This window comes from Protobothrops mucrosquamatus, unplaced genomic scaffold (assembly GCF_001527695.2).
Source record: "Protobothrops mucrosquamatus isolate PMUCROS unplaced genomic scaffold, P.Mucros_1.0 scaffold14800, whole genome shotgun sequence".
In the NCBI taxonomy this organism is placed as follows: Eukaryota; Metazoa; Chordata; class Lepidosauria; order Squamata; family Viperidae; genus Protobothrops; species Protobothrops mucrosquamatus.
This window is the reverse complement of record NW_015400569.1, coordinates 1-6140: the sequence shown is the minus strand read 5'-3', so window position 1 is coordinate 6140 and position 6140 is coordinate 1. Positions and strand designations below refer to the sequence as shown.

Here is a 6140-nt window from a genome sequence, read left to right as displayed (position 1 = left end):
GTAATTGGTGTCAGCTGCTTTAAATATATTAAATACTCACATGTTGCCTTTTCTTTCCATATGCTATCCCTTGCCCATAAATTGCACTGATGAGCTCTGGCTGTTCCTATGCACCGCAAAGTAAAGTAGACTTTAGACAACTGTGAGGCATATATTTTAGCACTGAATTCTGTAATTAAGAAGTTTAACACAATCTAGGGAAAAAAGCCCCATGAAATCTCCATTTACAGGTTGATGCATTTGGGTCCAGAAGTACTTGCAGCTTTTGCTCATGCTGTTATAATTAGCTTTAATTTTAAGGGCTTTCACAACAACTTATTTTCATAACTTTCCTGTGTTATTAATATAATAACATATAACAAGACAGTAATAAATTATTGTAGATACAGCTTTTAGTGATTTAAATGACCTTGTATTTCTTTTAAAAAACTCTGGTTACTGGACAGATTACAGGTAATTCTCACTTAATGAATGTCCTGTTTAGTGACCATTCAGTTACAACAGTGCTATAAAAGTAACTTTGCAATAGGTCTTCATAGTTACAAGTGTCACAGTGTCCTCACAATTATGTGATCAAGATTTGGGCACTTTACAACTGTCACAATGCCCCAGGATCACTTGACTGCTATTTGCGAGCTTCACAGCCAGCTTCCAGCAAGCAAAGTCAATGGAAAAGCCAGCAGTAAAACTGCAAGTCACACATGGAGTCTCACTTAACAACCATGGGTGATCTGCTTAACCAGTCAAGTGGAAATGAGGTTATAGGTCCATCATGATCACATGATGTCTCATTTAATAACATTGCTTAACAACAGAGTTGTTGTCTCAATTGTGGGCATTAAGCAAAGACTACCTGTAGTCTCAAGTATTGTGCAATCAGCTGATCAAAGCTGTTTCACAGCTGATGAGGATTGTGATTTTCACTCCAGCAGTGACATTATATGCATGGGTGTGTATATACCAAGCCATTTACCACTGCATGCCACCTTTGATACTCTAAATCAGGGATGTCAAACTGCCATCACAACGAAATTGCACCCACCCCATTGCCAGCAATGGGGAAAAAGCTCCTATATGTTGCGCGACATCACGTGATGTCGCGAGTTTGACATGTCTACTCTAAATGGTTGTGTACTCCTAATGTCAAAAGCAACTGTACATTCATGTATGACATTTTCCATGACACCTATTTAAACAAAAAGACTTTTGTTCATTCTCTCCTAAATTTGAAATGCCTTATAACTCCAAATAAATCTTCAAACTCTACTGCGGAAGATTAGGTATAAATGGATACATCAACTCCACAAGTGAAAATTGTTTTCATTAGAAAGATGTCACTGGATTTCACCCATAAGAAATATTTCCTATAATTTTCTTTGAGCCACTTTTTCTCCGCCTGAATACAAGCAGTTCTAGTACATAATGTCTTTTGCCCAAATATGAGAATGTATTACAATTTTAAACGCTAATTCAATCCTAAAAACCTCTGTTTTGCATATTAAGTTTATATTACCCCCTGTCACTCTTCCCCAAGGAAGGTGTGTTTAGGGAAACTCTTCTTTTTACTAAAGATTAATAAAAACATGAAAAAGAAAAGTTACCTGAAGCATCGTTGAAAAATGTTGTATTGCTTCCTCATAAAAGCCATTGCCAATCAATACATAAGCGATAGCTGTCAAAATAATAGCTTAGTTTATTAAATCAAGCTTCTGTAAATTATACATTTGTCATATATAAGGATTGTTGAAAATCCCACAAGGAACTGAACTGTAAATCTTCAAAACCAGATATTGAGATGACCCAATTTCGTGATCAAAAACTACTGTACAAGAGTCAATAAATATACTAATCAAAGTAATAGTTAGCTAAATGCTATCTTGTAAGTAAAATATCAATGTGTTGCTTGCGTAAGGTTTGCTACCAATTAATGAACCACACGGGATAATGATCTGCCTCATCTTCCTATAAAAGAAATTCTTGTTCATAAAATAGAGAAAGAGAAAAAAGTAATTTTCACTCTTCTTTTATTCTATTGCTCTTTGCAATCTCCATAAATCTGCTTCAAAAGGTTGGGCACCCTCTCAAACAACATGAAGGGGATATAGACAGATAATATTTATATGAATCAAATCAAATCACTTTATTATGGTTTTCTGCCTTTACAGTAGGAAAAGAGAAACAGCAATTCATTATCAAGGAGAAAAGAAAGCAATAAGAAAATAACAGAATATATCTAATTCAAATGTTTGTGTAATTCTATAACTTGATGAAGATATTTGGCCACCTGGTATGTGAGCATAGTATTAGCAACCCTTAAAAAGTAAAAAAAAACCTATAATGTTTATCAGTATGACCCTCAATTTTATAAATAATTAGGGAGATCAAAGCATATTTTGGGCCATTATAAAAAGGACACTGTACAAGGATAGGGGCAAGAGCTTCTATGTCCCTGGATCCTAAGAACAAAGTCTCTATATACAATATAAAGTGTTCCATGAAATATTCCTGCAACAGTGCTGAAGGGAGGGGATCAAGCTAGGTTTTGAAAAGGGCCCATCTATATTTGCTTAGGGTAAGATCATAGAGATAACCTGAAGAAGAGTGATGTGGCTACCTAGCATTTGGGAATAGAATTCAGGTGCCCTGGTGATATTATTTTGCAATCACTATACCTAATTCTTACTTTTATTATTGACTAGCTGTACCCGGCCACGCGTTGCTGTGGCTCAGACAGGTTAAATGTTTTTACCTGTCACAGATGTGACATCTATATAATAGTAGGTATATAAAAACACGTGCGTATTCGAATGCAACATTGTGTCAAAATTTCAAAGCAATCGGTGAAGAACTTTCGGAGATTTAAGATTTTGAACAAACGAACATTTACATTTTTATTTATATAAGATTTGGCAACTTCAAGGGTTAATTGGCCTAAATATTCAGGGGAGAGGCCAAAACTGCAAACTTCTTCCACACAGGTATGGTGCCAATGAGATTGGTAGCTATCTGACAACACAGGAAGCAACAGGCTTGTATGATCAAATATGATTCTGAACCCTGAGATTAGAATCCTGGTCCAGGCCTGAGTCTTAATGCTTGGCATCTTGGTTTCAAGTCTCAAACACTGCATTAGGGGTACATGTTGGAGTACTGAAAAAGTTGTAAGGAAAATTGACTGGTTTCATAAGCCCTTAAATTTATAGATATGTCAAGTTGTATCCTATATAATAGTTTGGCAACTATTTTAGCCATAAATAGTTTGATTGATACTAAAATGCAATTTACCTCCTATTGCCTATAAAATTTTGTTATTGCAGCTGCAATATTTTGATCTGTAGAACTGGCACAATTTACTTATTAATTTCCTAGAGCCTCATATTTAAAACACCCGACTTGCTCTAATTCATGAGAATTGATTGTCCACTTATGCCTCTCTCCTTTGTTGGAAAAAAACCTAAAACCATAGATTTTTCATAGTTAACTAATTGTTCTTCATTACAGTAAGATGCCAGGGTTCTTAATATCTGCTTCATGCCTACAGACGACAATGAGAGAACTGTATCCTCAGCATAGAGTAGAATTGGGAAATGTTTATCAGCTATTTTAAGCCCAGGGATATCAACTTTCTAAAAGGTTTACATCCTTATTGACAAGCTGAATAAAATCAGAAAAGCCCCCTTCTCAGTTACATCTTTCTCTAAGGCCAGTTTTATCATAGATCTTATAAATTAGAACTAAGAGACTATGGTCTATAAAGGATCTGTTCAAAATGTCCCAGAGTCTAACCCTTGAGATATGATCAAATGCTGTCCTGAAGTCAATAGATTCAATTCAGAATGAACACTGTATATGTGTCTGCCAGATGTTGAAGCACTAGACAATGGTCTATAGCAGATCATCTCAGTTGAAACCCTGCTTGCTCAGGGTTGATTATTCCCTCATCTATTACCCAGGCTTCAGTTTTGATGAATAGATACCTGGCATATAGTTTTCTAATGCTGCTCAATAAACTAAATGGCCTATAATTAGTTGGGTAATTTTTATCACTCTTTTTATATAAGAGAACAATTATAGCTCCTCCCAGCCCTCTGGGATCTTAGTGTATATATGAAAAGAAAGGATGCAGGGCCCACCATATGAATTGGATTTAATTAGCTGGGGGGGGAATAGAGTCACTCTCAGAGGCTTTACCACATTAAGCTGGTTAATGAGATTTTTTTTACTTCCTTGCATGTCCCTGGGGGGGAGGGGTCACTGAGGTACTGAGAATAAAGATACATCCATCACATAGGTGTTAAAGTGCAGATCACAATAAAGGGCTTGGAAGTAATATATCTAGGTATGACAGAAGATACAATGCAATTTTGTAATGCCATTACAGGAACCATTTGTTATAAAATGCCAGAATAGGGAGGTTGTTTTTTTCTTTTTGGGCAGAACCTTGTATTGTTTTTTCTGCTCCTTTAAAATTTCGGTAGAATGTGGTGGATTGGCCTTCAGAGAGGTGGCATACTATTCCAATAATACTGCTTTGCCAGCATTGCCTTTGTTACATAAGGTTGGAGCTTAGCTCTGAGATCAAGATACACATCAAATATTCTGCTGCCTTCTGAGATAGCTGTGTCTGAGTGGGCCCCAAAGTTACAGAGGGTTGAAAATTATGCACTTCCTCCCTCCCTCTGAGTTAAACCATTGGGCTATTTTATCTCCATCTGAATCTACAATTCAGGTAATTACATATGAAGGTCAAAATCACACCCTTTAACACAAAGCAGTATAAAATTGGCGAACTTATTTTACAGATAAGAGATTAAAAAACTATTTGGAGCATGGCCTCATATAAGTTATAAGAACATCACTGTGATGAGGGAAGAAAAGGCTTATGAGATTTATATGGAACAATATAGGCCCAAATTAGCCTTATTTCATGGAGTGCTCATACTACTGGCCCTTAGCATCCATTTGGATACAACATTGTTTAATAAATGTGATTAAATTCAGCAGGACACAAGATCGTGCTTCTAGTCTTTAAGGTACCCTCAAAACTGTTGTTTTAACCAGAGAAAATAAGTTAATATTTCATACTGAACTTTTGTCCCATGAACACATCAAGAAATGGATAGGAGGATTTTACTACTAGCTTTAGCTCATACTAAATCACACCTTTAGACATGGTGATCTATGGGGTATTCATTGTTCCTTATTGCTCAGTTCACTTACAAATGTAACTAATTTAGAAATTCATATTGCCTCTTACCTAATTCTTCATTTGTATACTCATCATCTGTAGCAAATGGAATTTTTTTCCCTTTGGCAAGTATTTTCGCTTGGCTCTGAAAAAAAGTTTTATGCATTAAATTAACAACTCCAACCAAAAGTTATGGAACAATTCCAACAAAGTTATACTGCAAATTGTTTTCAGGAATCTGTATCCTGAACACAATGAACAAACTTACCAAAAGTTTTTCTGTAGTGCAAGAAAGCAGAGGTTCACAAGATGAAGACCCTTGTAGTTCCCAGTCTGAATCATGAAAGTGCAAAACTGGTAAATCTAAAATGGAAATGTTATAACTGTTAATTAGTACATTCACCTTACAATATTAAGGGCAAGTTAAATAGAGTAGTGCTGTTTAGATACGGAAAGAGCACTTCTATACCAATTGTTCCAGTAATGAATAACGTCTTAGTTGCAAGTTTATCACACTAGACTGGCTTCATGAAAGAACTAACTATCATCCTCACACAGATCTTTAAAATATTTATTTCAATAATCACTCAGTTCACTTTTATTCAAATCATTCCTCACTTTTATTTTTAATTTATTTTTTTTAATTTTATTCTTTCCATAGTCTTAATATACTTCAAAATACTTTATCTCCATCATGATATGGATTTTCTCAGTTTCTTTTAATCATAATTACATTCTTTGCAACTCTTTCATATATATTATTCAAACTATTTTTCTCATCCTCATTTTTGCAGCAATCTTATATGAGGGGGCATGGTGGCTTAGTGGTTAAGATGCTGGGCTGTCAACCAGAAGGTTGGCAGTTCGATACTCAAACATCGTGCAATAGGATGAGCTCCCATTCTTGTCCCAGCTCTGCCCACCTTGCAGTTCAAAAGCATGCAAATGCATA

At 35.5% G+C, this 6140-nt stretch overlaps 1 long non-coding RNA gene across 1 annotated transcript; it reads right to left on the bottom strand.

Moving 5' to 3' along the window:
* Positions 1-45: 45 nt before the first annotated feature.
* On the bottom strand, positions 46-5272 carry LOC107301585. The gene is made up of 3 exons (XR_001549311.1): positions 5258-5272; positions 1602-1672; positions 46-106 (listed from the first exon to the last, which is right to left on the bottom strand). It is a non-coding gene; the product is annotated as an uncharacterized LOC107301585 (long non-coding RNA).
* Positions 5273-6140: the final 868 nt, after the last annotated feature.